The sequence below is a fragment of the Grampus griseus genome (assembly GCF_964374135.1).
Source record: "Grampus griseus genome assembly, chromosome: 10".
Taxonomy (NCBI): Eukaryota; Metazoa; Chordata; class Mammalia; order Artiodactyla; family Delphinidae; genus Grampus; species Grampus griseus.
In genome coordinates this window covers 89,597,132-89,612,171 of record NC_139004.1, presented here as the reverse complement: position 1 = coordinate 89,612,171, position 15,040 = coordinate 89,597,132, and positions in this window count along the sequence as shown.

Sequence of the window (15,040 nt, the reverse complement as noted above, 5' to 3'; positions counted from 1 at the left end):
GGGAATCCACAAGATGTTTCACTTACTTCTTGCAGTCATCTTCCTACTGAATTGAGAGTATTTTGGTATGACGCTTTCTCTTTCTGCATTTATCCTTCCACTTTGTGTTCTTGTAGTTTTTGAGATTATAACTTGTCTCTGTGTTTCATTGACAATGGAATTTTGATTTCTGTTTCTTGTTGTCCTAGTTATTTGTGAATCATTTTAGAGAGGGTACAGGTAAAGAAATGTCTTTTATCAACATCCTGAGACGAAAAACAGCACCTTTGTGAAGTCTTCTTCACAACATCATCAACAATTATCTTTTACCTCTTCTGAGCTACCAATTTACTTGGTCTATATTTATGTTCTCTTTTGGTTTACATTTATTGTGAGTCTTTACAGATCCCTATGTTCCTATACACCTGTGAGACAGGAACTTTGTCTTTTAGTAATTACTATCTACATAATTTCAGATAGGACCTACCACATATAAGATGCTTAATAACCACTTGCTGAATTACATTAATAAAGGAGGAAGGAAGAGGATGTTATTCTGTGTCATTACTTCTATTCATATCTCTCCTCCTTCCTGCCACACACAGGAATTCAGCTTTCAACATTTCCAAGGCTTGATTCATTGGATGAATAAAGCTGCAACTAAAAAAACCTAAATTGAAGTTATACAATGGCTAAAGAGAAAAGATGCTCACACTGGTGAGTGAATACAAATAAAGAGCTCTTCAATTAATGCTACCAGTCATCTTGCCTTTACAGTCATTCCTCATTTCTCTCTCTCTCTCTCTCTCTCTCTCTCTCTCTCTCTCTCTTTACCTTCCTGTCCTGGAGAAGTCTGTGACTGGAATTGTAGATACTCATGGAACCATACATAACTGAAAAGTCTGTTCTCTAATACATGGATTGTATGCCACCACCTTCTTGAAGACATCCCTATTTTTCCAGCTGGAAATTATCTCTTTCTCTTTTTAATTCTGTAGTACTTTTGCTATCACAGTGACTAGCTGTAAACATGCAAATCTCTATCGAAATGACCAATAAATGAATAGTGACCATATGTGGGAACAGGATTGTTCTAGCTGTGTGCCCATACCAGAGTCATGGAGAGATATTTTAGAAAGATGATTCTCCTAACCCACTGGGTAGGTGAGGACTTTTAACTAATATGTTTTAGTAACATGATGTCATTCTGTGTAATTATGCATGAATTTCTATGTGCAACCTGAGACAGTCTGCAGCTAAATAGAGGTCTCCAGTTAACACTAGAGTGGTATCTAGGATTAACTAGATGACACAAGAGAGTTATTACTGCATCTTAACCACCTGAGTCAATCCCCTAGGAAAGACAGGGCTATACAGATTCAATAGTCTCACTGTGACAGTGTCACTGAATTTGTTTACTGAATTTGAATACTACATCCTACAAATGTTTTATTTATCTCTTAATTTAATTCTTAATATTTTTTCATGTTATTATGTTTCTTCAGAAATCATTCCTTTTCCTAGAATTTATAATGAAGTTGTTCACATATTGAGCAATATACTTTATTGCATTAATTACTCCCAGCCTCACATTTTTCATATGATAATTTGTTATTTATCTTCTGAATCAATAATTAGACCATAAACTGAATAAGTCATGATTCTGGAAAAATATACACATGCCTCTAATTTATTCACCAGGAGGGTATAAAAATCCAGCATCTTTTTTCAGTAAAATGAAGCTGATTTGAATAATATCAATATTTGTGAACGCATTTGGCTACTAGTTAATCCAAGGTAATTAGACTGTGTATTTATTATTCTAAAAGTTCCTTGCCTCTTCAGGAGTTAAAGGCAATATAGTATTTCCACCCCTATCTTTCCCTTCTAATCTCATTTTCTACCACTCGCCTGAACTCAGTTTTCCTGTCAGGAACCCCATGAGATATCAGACCGTGAGGAAAGGCACTCTGAGGAAAGGCACTTCATCTTCACAACTCAGTGCCTATTGTATTGCCTAGTACCTAACAAGTATTTAATAAGTAATAATGTGATTAGTGAATGCTCAATATTACCATGCCCATTATTCTATAAGTGCTATACATTTTAACTTCTTTTGTTCATTCATCTCTTCTTGGAAATTGCTTATGATTGCTTTTCCACCCAATAAAATTCCCTTGCATTTCTCAATGTCATGGACTTTCTGAATCTTTATGTAACCTTCCTAGGAGGATCTGGTCCCTCCAACACTTAACATTGCACTCTCCTATGAATCTTTGGGTCTGTTTTCCCTATTTTGCTGTGAGCTCTTTGAGAGAGGAATTTCTAAGTACCTGAGAAATTATAGGTGCATTACGGTTTAATTAAACTGATAGAGTGTTCCCTGAGGGACTGAACAGTGAAGTTCAGAAAATCCACAACTTTTTCTGATCCTGTTGTTCTCGGTGTCTCAGTAATTTTCTCCTGGCATCCCTAGGCCAAAATAAACACCGAACAGTTGCATGTATAAAGCAGTTTGATTCAAACAACTTATGTTTTAACAACCTAGGGGCTGTTTGAAAGGTAATATGCATATCCAGGCATACCTTGTTTAATTGTGCTTTGCTTTATGGCACTTCAGATACCATGTTGTTTACAAACTGAAGTTTGTGGCAGCCCTGCCTTGAGCAAGTCTATCGGTGCACTTGCTCATTTCATGTCTCTGTGTCATGTTTTGGTAGTAATCCTTGCAATATTTCAAACTTTTAAATTATTACTACATTTGTCATGGTGATCTGTGATCAGTAATCTTTGATGTTACTACTATGACTTGCTGAAGCCTCAGATGATGGTTAGCGCTTTTTAGCAACAAGATATGTTTAATTAAAGTATAGACATTTTTAGATATAATGCTATTGCACATTTAATAGACTACGGTATAGTATAAACATCACTTTTATATGCATTGGGAAACCAAAAAGTTTATGTGACTCGCTTTATTGCAATTTTTGCTTTATTGTGTTCTGGACTCAAACCTACAGTATCTCTGAGGTATGCCTGCAATGATAGAAAAGATAATATTTTTATTTTCTTCTTAAATAACGACTTTTACTTATGGCACATATGCTCCTGTTAGGCAGAGCACAACTTCTCAACCCTTGAAATAAGAGTGCCCAGCCTTGTTTCCTATTCGACACTGATTTTCACGCAGCATTTGGTTTTTGTAAAGCACAACCACTGGAAGCCCAGCTCCAACAATGACACGATATTGAAAGCAAGTAGTGTGATAAAATGTTGGAGCAAAACGACCTCAAAGTAGTAGTCCATGCAGTAGCTGACAGGTGTCGAGCATCACTGTGTTGCTCTGGAACATTTAATTACATCCCGTGATGCCTCTGTGAATTCACTGTGGTGCTCTGGGGTGCCTTGATTTTCAGTTTGGGAATGGAGAGTATGGTGGTAGAACACATTGATTTTGGCAAAAGACTGCTTGGTTTTGAATTCTGGCTCCTTTATTGAATGGCTCTTTGACTTTGAGCAACTTACCTTTCTGGATCTCAATTTACTTATCTGTAATATGTGGAATGATATCACTTCTTCTTAGGGTTTTTATGAGAATTAATTGTGTTAGTCTAAGAAAAGAACTTAGGAAAGTGCTTGGGACTATATAAAGTGGGTAGCTATTCCTGTTGTGATTAATACTAATTTGAACTAAATATCTTGCTTTTGTAGTAGAGATCAGCCAAACACCATACAGGGTCGCTATATGTCCTCGGGGGGCTACCACTATTCCTATACCATCTACGTTATTTCTTTACTCATAGTGAATCTAATGATACTATATTACTTGAAATTCACTGAGTAATTACATCAGGCATTGTGCTAAGACTTTTAGATTCATTCATATCAATTAATTCTCCAAACAATCATGAGAGATGTTATTTCCAAGTTATACAAGTGAGAAAACTGAAGCTAGAGATGTCAAAAAGTATATCTCAGTTCAACCAGCTAGTAAGTGTCTCAGCTGACCAGTATTGAAATCCAGATGTGCCTGACTCCCAACTTGAATTCTTCACTACTACCCCTTCTGATGGACCAAAAGGAAAGGCAGTTTCTGTCACTAGACTAAGAATCTTAGATCTTCTTGCAACTGAAGGACAAAGCAGAGGTTGTAAAACCAGGTACAGGTTGGGTCAGGACCCAGGAGGACTTGTATTTCACATCATTCACAATTGCAGCTTCATCTCAATCACAGTCCTGACAACACTGTCAATCTGCTCATCATTTTTTTCCTGAAGTACTGATTTAAAGTACAAGATAGAAATCTTCAGGGCTGCTGAATATTAAGTGAAAATCTTAACGGAGTCATTATAAAATATATCACCTTCCTGCAGGATTTATCTATAAAAGGAATTTATTTTTTCCAAATTTACCAACTTTGAGAGAGACTTTTAGAAATGTTTAGAGGCTAGAATATGTGTGGAGTCCACCATCTAAGGAATAATGGATAGTATTGATTTCTTTCAGCCACTCAAACCTCTACATGAGTCTATGGTGTCCTAAATCAAGAAGCAGTTTTTGGTTTTTGACAATGATATAGAAAGTATCTACTTTCCCCATGATGTTATACCTGCTTTATGTGGTTTCTTAAATTAAAAAAAAAGTTTCTTCTATGGTTTTTCTATTGTTTAGCAAAATTGGATCTGTTTTAAAGTCAGTCTTCTAATGAGTGAATATTTACATAATCTAAATCAAAAAGCAATTCTGTTTCTCTGACACCAATATTTTAAATGATGATTCTTCTGTCTCTTTCATAAGACTTGGTTCACTGCTTTTTGAATGTCTGTGGTGTAAATATCAGATGTAGAAAACATAAAGCACTTTTCCTTAAGAAGGACACAGGTCTAGCACAATTTTGGCCATGGGAAATATTCAAATGTAACACAACAGCTGACAAGTAAGTGCTCCAACACTAGACAACAATTTGAAAACACCATCCATAGATAGGTTAAAATTGACCTACCCAGTGAAAACAGCTATAGGAGACATTTATAGAGAAGAAATATATAAAAATAACTAAACATTTAAAAATTACAGTTAAAGAACAGAACAAGAGAAGGCACTGAAAAAACTGGAATCTGTTTGTAATTCCTTTTTCAAAAAACTGTATACAAATACAAAGCCTATATGTGCATATAAATAGAAATATGGGTCTATTTGCTTTCCATTTAGATTTACCTCAGAGGATCAGCATCAAAACTGGTAAAGAGAGGAGAATGAAAAAAAAATATCAGTTTTTAAAGTTATTACTCAAATCTTTTCAAGTCTGTTCAGAGGCAATAAATAATGTAAAATGAATTATTATGTATTCTAAATAAGAATACAGTGTGAATACAGGCTCAAAGTAACTATACCATTTTAGAAAGTCAACAGCAGCAGAACAACTGCTGGCTATTTAGAGTTAAAAATCATAGCCACCAAGATGATCTTATTTCTTAAACTGGGAAGAGAAAAATGACGGTAGATAATATCTTATTTACACTATTTTGACTATTTAAAAATGTACTGGGCTTCCCTGGTGGCACAGTGGTTGAGAGTCCGCCTGCCGATGCAGGGGACACGGGTTCGTGCCCCTGTCTGGGAAGATCCCACATGCCGCAGTGCGGCTGGGCTCGTGAGCCATGGCCGCTGAGCCTGCGCATCCAGAGCCTGTGCTCTGCAATGGGAGAGGCCACAACAGTGAGAGGCCCGCGTACCGCAAAAAAAAAAAAAAAGTACTGTATGTTCTATTTTTTTGGCTTTGGTAGGTTTTAAACCAGAAAATTAGCAATAAAAGATTACAGAGTATTTCAGAGCATTAGATTATTTTACTCGAAAATTTTGCACAAACCTACAAAAAGCTAACTTTTTCCTTTGAGAATGAATATAGAAACCACAGCCACTGGAGTTGCATGTTAAAATCTGAGTCTCAGTGTTTACTCAACAGTCTTGGGCAAGTCCCCTTATCTCCGTAGAATTCAGAGTCTCAGTGCTCATTGCAGATCATAAATTAACATCCAATTTATTAGAGTTTCTAATGTAAATGCTGTTTCTCTCTTAAAATCATAGGCTTAATTTATATTCTTTATATAATCTTAGTAAAATAAGAAAAATCTCTTTACTTTTGCCATTATTAATGTTCAGTTATTTCAAGTTGAGTAGACTAAACTTACTTAAACAATAAGGGCCATTGATAACTTAGTTTATTATAATGTCCTCAAATATTTTAAATGGTAGTTATAAAATTTAAGGGTCTCAAAGGTCTAACCAATCAACATAAGGACGTTAACAAGGAAAATCCAAGTATTTAAATGTTTTATATTACCCTCATAAAATAGTAAATCTTAACTTTCTTTTCAACATTTCAAAATGTTTTAAATTAGTTACTTTTTATATATTGTTCAACTTAAACTGATATGTTTAAAATCAGTTATTTGATTACAAACTTAAAAGTGTAAACATAAGTCTTAGTTGTGCAGGGGATCCTCAGAGTTTTAATTATTACAGGCCCTTTATACATCAATGCACAGAAGTGGTACTAATGAGCAAAAACTTACCCTAAACTGAAATCAAGAGTATTAATAACATGGGTTTGATTTATGTCATTATCTCTATAGTTCATTCTAAAACATTTTCGTGTTAAAAGACATTTATCCTCTAAGGTGTTTACTAACCTCAAATCAGTTAAAACTTTTGGGCGGCATAAAATTGAGAACAGGTGCTAGGAGCTAACTATGCCTCGGATAATTTTCTGCATAACACACATGAGACACACTGAAAATTGTAATTATATTTACTATAATAACTGAAGACTCCAAGTTTAAACCCTTCAGATGGAGGTGGATTTTGCGGTTCTAGTTGCACTCTTAAATAGGCTTGTATGGCTCATTTTGCAACCCGTGACCCAGGTTACAGTTAACTTCTTTCAGTAAACTCCTTGCAGTTCATCTAATTCCTCGTGCATTTCATATTATTCTCATGTGGCTGCGCCACACCTCTTATAGATATTTATCTGTCTTTGGTGGGGGGGGGGTCCCAACTCCAGGTTTGAACCCTGCTAATTACACACATTAGCAGCTAACATAAAAAGCGAAAGGTGATAGAACAGAGAAGCGAATCATCTTCAGAAATTCTCAAACACACCGGGAAGTATGGTCAAACATTGCTAACTTACTTAGCATTTATCACCCTGGAAAATTTAAAATTCTGAACCATTTCATTTTGATCTTTTGGAGTCTAACGCATGATTAATGACACATTTAAAAAGCAATCTAATTTTATTTATTTATTTATTATTTTTGTGTGTGTGTGTGCTACGCGGGCCTCTTACTGTTGTGGTTCTCCCGTTGCGGAGCACAGGCTCTGGACGCGCAGGCTCAGCGGCCCTGGCTCACGGGCCCAGCCGCTCCGCGGCATGTGGGATCTTCCCAGACCGGGGCACGAACCCGTGTCCCCTGCATTGGCAGGCAGACTCTCAACCACTGCGCCACCAGGGAAGCCCAAGCAATCTAATTTTAAGCAGGAGAGGTTATTTATTTTGCCCTCTCACAATATACACAAGAAAAAGTGGCATTTTTGAGATCTCCATGAATGGCAACTGCAAATGAATGTACTTGAATTTGCTATGAATAAATATGCAGTCATCTCATAATTATAGAGAGAATTGAATCAATTTAACATTTAGTCCTCAAATGAACAACGGAACTTTTAGGGAAATAGATGTGCAAAAATTATCATTTTAAACCACGTAATATATTTGATGGTCATTTCTCTGGCTTTTACATGAAAAGTATTTGTTTCTCAACCAGGTCAACTGAGTTTCTTTTATCTACTAATATTACAACACTTGAGAATTTCAATGTTGTTTTATTATTATTATCATTAGTGACCAGAAGGATGTATGTTAACAAAACAAAATTATTATGCTACAAAAGAAAAATCCACATGGTGACACTCATTGTAACAATAAAGTTACGCTTAAAAAACATAAATATCTTTGGTTACATATTCATCTCTGAATTGTTCTGGTTAACCATGAGCCCAGAGAAATGTATGGCATCTATTGGATAGACTTCTAGCCAAAAATAATTATAACTTGATATTAAAATAGCACTTAAGTCCACAGTATATTAAAAAAAAAATCACTTAAGAAATTTACAAAGGTTTCCAACAATGAAGAGAAGTCATATATATTCTTGACTCTAAGTATATGGGTACCTGTGAACCTGCTTTACTCTTTATCTTTTTCTCGTCAAAGGCCAAATCCAGCACATAAGTCTTATATTTTGGTCTTGGTTCAAATTCTAACTAACTCTGCACATATAATACACATTGAAGTGAAAATGAATCTAACAGATTTTTTTTGTCTATTTTAAAAATTTTCTTAGTCTGATTTAGCAGTTTATAATTATAAGGACTTGGAAATCCAAAATTAAGCATACACAACTTTTAGAGACAGGCTTGTGCCATGTGAGCCTTGGTATATTTTTCATAGGGATGCATAAACAAGGGGTCTGCAGTGTGAAAAATGCAACTTTTAGGGGTCTGCTGCTGAAAAATGCAGCATTTTATTTTTCTTCTAAAAATTGACCAAGTGATTGTGATTGTTTCATTTATTGAATGCTCCCTAACAAACCACCACAAAAATTGGTGGTTAAAACAACAATGTATTATTTCTCAACATACTGTGGGTTCACTGGATAGTTCTTTGGATCTATGTAGTGTCTCCTGGGGTCACTCATATCAGAACTGGACTGGAAGATCCAAGAAACCCTCTTTCCTGCCTTGGCACAGACTCTTAGCTGAGGAGCCTGCGTTTCCCTCCAAGCAGCCTCTCTCTTTGTGTAGTGTGTCTATAGGGGCTCTACGGACATCTTCCTTCAGCAGAAATGAGAACTTCCTTAATGCATGCTGTTTGGGTTCCAAGAAAATGAAAGTAGAAACAGCTTGGCCTCTTAGGGACCAAGAATTGCCATAGTTTCACTTCCACTTTTGGTCAAAACAAGTTATGAGTCCAGAACAGAATCAAGGGGAAAGAAACAGACATCACTTCTTGAAGAGAGGGTGGGTACATATATACGGGGAGTGGAGGGCTTATTGGTGACTATCTTTGGAGATTATCTACCACGGTGAGAATCTTACATCTCTGTATATTTTTAATAAAATTTTAGCTTAGAGTGGAAATATTATAAGTTTTGTTATCCTTAAAACATAAAAGTTTAGGGAAATATTTAGGAGTAATTTTTGGAAGAACATACTATTTGTGATTTTATTTTTCTATATTATTATTTTATATACTTTCCAAACTTTCCATTTTGGACCTATACTTTAAAAATTAGTAAACTGTTCTTTTACTATTTTTTTCAAATCTTTCAAATGACTATTGTGTGAAAAAGTCAACATAAGGAAAAAACAACAAAATTGCAGGATTTGTGAAATTCAAAACAGGTTTTGCTTTGTTATCAAATGAGAGGAAACTCTAAATAGGTGGTTATTTTCTCTGTTCCCTATGCCATTCCATCTTGATTTCCATATCATCCTGATGCTAAATATTTGAATAGTGAAAAATGAATTTTCCCACATTGTAGACAGGAGAATTACTTTAGTACCTAATTCTGGTGGTATTATTTCATTCCCAGTAGTCCTCAATAGCTCCTCTATTTTTGTAGGAGCTGTAAAACCCTTGGTCAAGTTCTCATCTATTTCTCTAGCTTCCTCTGGGCACCTGGACCTCTGGTCCACGTGGAACTGTCTTGCCTTCTTCAGTTTCTCATTCCTGCTGTGCCCCCTCTGCTCATCTGCTCTTCCTTCTGTATGAACATCTCCCCTCACATCCAACTAATCAGCACCTAGTCAACACTCCCCCATGGAAGTCTTCACTGGCTTTTCTTATGTCATATTGTCTTCTTATGGCACCGTGGAGCTGTTCTCCTGGGCACTTAGCACAGGTTCTACTTTATGTGGTAATTTAATTCAAATATATCTCCTCAAAATGCTGTAAGATTCATGAGTACAAGATATGTTTCTCTAAGCCCTAATACTCCAAACAGAGTCTTGGACATGTGGAATAGATAATAAATAGTTACTGAATGAATGAATCAATGAATGAAAATGCTATGAACGAGGTGACTGCTTAATGTATAGCAGACAAAAATGTTGATATGTATTACTCCTTAATAGGTACAAAGAGTGAAAATGCATCTCAGTAAAACAAAAGAGAGTGAGACTGCTTGACACAAATGAAGTAAATCTATTCATCGGCAAAAGGTACAAGTAAAATATTTTTTGTTACCAAACTCAAAGTGGTAGATATTATTGTCACTCAGCAATATTTCTCATCCTCCTCTTAAAAGGTACACAAGCAATTTCACTTCTTCACTCTCTTGAGTGATTTCTTTAGCCAGTGAAGTGTGAATGCAAGTTTATGTATCACTTCTGAGTGGAAGCATTTAAACGCCACTGCAGTACACTAGAATTCTCTTTTCTGAAATTGTGGAAGCACATGTTCATATGAAATTGTAACATTGAGCTTTCTCATGGAGGATAGTTTCCTCAGAAATGCACCCAGAGAAATCTCCTGGTTCAAACTCCTAAGATTTAGAGATTGTTTCCCTTGTGCACTGTTGGTGAGATTATATATTGTTACAATTACTATTGAGAGCAGTATGGAGGATTCTTAAAAAATTAAGAACTACTATATGATCCAGCCAGTTATTCCACTTCTGGGTGTATATCTGAAAGAAATGAAATCAATGTCTTGAAGATATAGCTGCACTTATGACAACCTAAGTGTCCATCGACAGATAAATGGATAAAGAGAATATAACTATATACATATATATATATTAGAATATATATGTTAGAATATTTTTTATCCATAAAAAAGAAAGAAATCCTGCCATTTATGACAACATGGATGAACTTTGAGGACATTATGCTAAGTGAACTAAGCCAGAGATAGAAAGATAAATACTGTATAATCTTACTTACATGGGGAATCTAAAAAAAACAAACTCATAGAAACAGAACACACTGGTGGTTGCCAGAGGTTGATGGATATGGGGGAAATGGGTGGATATGGGGGAAGTGGGTAAAGATGGTCCAAGAGTACAAACCTTCAGATATAAGATGAATAAGTGCTGGGGATGTAATGCATGCATAGTGACTATAATTAACAATATTGCATAGTATATTTGAAAGTTTCTAAGAGAGTAGATCTCAAAAGTTCTCACCATAAAAAAAAAAAAGATAACTGTGTGAGGTGATGGATGTGTTAACTAACCTTACTGTGGTAATCATTTCACAATGTACAGACCTTCATCAACTTCCAATGGTGTTACATCCTGATAAACCCATCATAAGTTGAAAATATTGTAAGTCAAAATACATTTAATACACCTAATTTATCAAACATCATAGCTTAGCTTAGCCTACCTTAAACATGCTCAGAACACTTAGATTAGGCTATAGTTGGGCACAATCATCCAACACAAAGCCTCTTTTTATAATAAAGTATTGACTCATGTAATTTATTGAATACTGTACTGAAAGTGAAAAAATGGAATGGATGTAAATGTATCACTTGTTCACTCTTGTGATTATCTGGCAGACAGGGAACTGCAGCTCATTGCTGTTGCCCAGCATCAAGAGAGATTATATCGCGTATGTTAGCCCAGGAAAAGATCAAAATTCAAAATTCCAAATACAATTTCTACTGAATGTATATCACTTTTGCACCATTGCAAAGTCAGAAAATTGTAAGCTGAACCATTGTACATTGAGGATTGTCACTATACACATATCAAATCCTTATGTTGTCTACCTTAAACTTACATAATGTTATATGTAAATTATATCTTTTAAAAAGCTGAAAAAAAAACAAGTGAAGAGAGCACTTAGTAACATGCATACAATGATATTTGATATCTTGTTTGTGTCTGTGTTGTCTCTGTTTAAAGTAGACATCTACTGAATATACATCATTGAATAAAATGAGCAAGACCTCTTGTCAAAAAAAAAAAGATTTAGGGATTGTTTGTTATTGTGGCATAACCTGATTTATGAATGTCGTGATTCTAAACTACAAGTAAAACATGTTTGTTTGATAGCGTTTATCTTTATCATTCAATATGCCAAACAAAGTGTGAATATATTTGGGTCTAAATCACACACAAAACTATTCCTAAAATGCTGTTTGGCCAAGCCAAATACTTCATTATTTTCCTCTAAATTAAGATAGGATCACATGTGAACATAACAACATTTCTTTCAAAAAAGAAATTCTTCTACTGAGCAGCTGGAGAAGAAATTTATGTATCTCATATAATTTTGAGATAAGAAGAAATTATTGCATACCTCATATGTACTCTCTCTGTAATTTATAAATTGCTTATGAATCTAGAGATGTCTACAAGTTTTACCCTCAAATCTATTTCCTATTACCTCTGTGCACTTCTGAGTCACCCTTTTATGCCAAATCCCTGTCAAGCCCACAATATACATCAGATCCAAAGACAAGACAAATACAATTTGTAGTGATGTAATAAATAATGACTTATATTTCCTGATTGCTTCATCATGGAGAGGATTACTAAGGTTGCCAAGGACAGAGACATAAATTTAAGTTTAACATTAATTATCATTTTAATATGTGCTATTTTTTACACCATTAGATTTAGATGGCATTCTAATAGCATACTTGGAATGAACACAGATGTATTTGAATTTATGTTTCTCTAGTATATTTAGAATCTATGTTCATTAAGCAAGCATTTATTGAGCACCCACCACATGCCAGACACTGTGCTAGGTACTAGACCTAAAAACTTGGAAATATAGTTCCTATCCTTAGTAGACTTCAAACTTATTAATTTAGACTTGTTTGTGATTTGATGAACAAGCTAGGTCAAACAGTGATTTAATTTTAATAAGACTGATAACAATAGTTATAAAAGTACATTTGGGAATACTAACTCGTTTCAATTTCTCTAAATTTGTGGAATCCAGGCCAGGTATTATTGGCTCCACTGTGAACATATGGAAACAGAGGTTCAGATAGTATTTCATACATTTTACAAGGTTTTACACTTAAAATGCAATAAGGTAAATATATTATAAAATTTGAAAAAAGTTTGAGGTATGTATGTATGAAAATTAAGGGTTATCTCCTTATATGATGAATTTCTTGAGCATAAGAAAAAAGTCCAAATGGAAAAAACAGACAAAGAATATGGGCTGACCTTAACAAAAGGCAGAGATACAACTGGTTCAAACAGCCGTGGAATATTCAGCCTGTATTTTTGAAAAAATGTGAGTTAGAGAAATATTGAAATAGATTTTATTTGTGCATTTGTTTTTCCAATTCAATCAAAAGAGCATTTACACTAATAACATGTAGTGTTTACAAATATGTGGGCAATGGGAATTCATCTGCCTGGAAATACAAAGGGAATTGTCTTCCTAAAGCACAATTTACTAATAAACACATTGACATCTTTAAAATAATGTACTATAGTGTGTCATATGACATTGAAATTGTAATACTAAAATTTATGTTTAAGGAATAATCAGAGACACGTGTAAAAGATCCAGGTACAAAGATATATATACATCATCATATTTTTATAAGTAGTAAATAGTTAGAAAAAGCTAAATATCTAATGATAGGTTATTGGTTTGAGTAAAATTATGGCATACACATCTGGTAGAATATCCTTCAAGTTTAGAAGAATATTTACGTTACTTAAAATGTTCACAATATGTTAATTAATGAAAACCAGTTACAAAACAGAACACATAGGATTGGTTCAAGATGGCAGAGTAGAAGGACGTGTGCTCACTCCCTCTTGCAAGAGCACCAGAATCACAACTAAATGCTGAAAAATCATCAACAGGAGGACACTGGAACTCACCAAAAAGCTTACCCCACATCCAAAGACAAAGGAGAAGCTACAATGAGATAGTACAAGGAGCGCAATCACAATAAAATCAAATCCCATAACCACTGGGTGGGCGACTCATAAACTGGAGAACAATTATACCACAGAAGTCCACCCACAGGAGTGAAGGTTCTGAGCCCCACATCAGGCTTCCCAACCTGGGGGTTCTGCAATGGGACAAGGAATTCCCAGATAATCAGACTTTGAAGGCTAGAAGGATTTGGTTGCAGGACTTTGACAGGTCTGGGGGAAACAGAGATTCCACTCTTGGAGCGCACACACAAAGTAATGTGTGCATCAGGACCCGGGGGAAGGAGCAGGGACCCCATAGGAGACTGAACCAGACTTACCTGCTAGTGTTGGAGGGTCTCCTGCAGAGGTGGGGGGCAGCTGTGGCTCACCGTGGGGACAAGGACACTGGCAATAGATGTTCAGGGAAGTACTCCTTGGTGTGAGCCCTCCTGGAGTGCACCATTAGCCCCACCAAAGAGCCTCTAGGCTTCAGTGCTGGGTCACCTCAGACCAAACAACCAACAAGGAGGGAACTTAGCCCCACCCATCATCAGACAAGCAGATTAAAGTTTTACTGAGCTCTGCCCACCAGAGCAACACCCAACCCTGCCCATCACCAGCCCTTCCCACAAGCCTCTTAGATAGCCTCATCCACCACAGGGCAGACAGCAGCCTGTGGAACGAAAACCACATTCACAGAAAGATAGACAAAATGAAAAGGCAGAGGACTATGTACCAGATGAAGGAACAAGATAACCCCTCCCCAAAAAAACTAAATGAAGTGGAGATAGGCAACCTTCCAGAAAAAGAACTCAGAATAATGATAGTGAAGATGATCCAGGACCTTGGAAAAAGAATGGTGGCAAAGATCAAGAAGATGCAAGAAATGTTTAACAAAGACCTAGAAGAATTAAAAAACAAGCACCTAGAAGAATTAAAGAACAAACAAACAGAGATGAGCAATACAATAACTGAAATGAAAAATACACTAGAAGGAATCTATAGCAGAATAACTGAGGCAGAAGAACGGATAAGTGACCTGGAAGACAGAACGGTGCAATTCACTGTCATGGAACAGAATAAAGAAAAAAGAA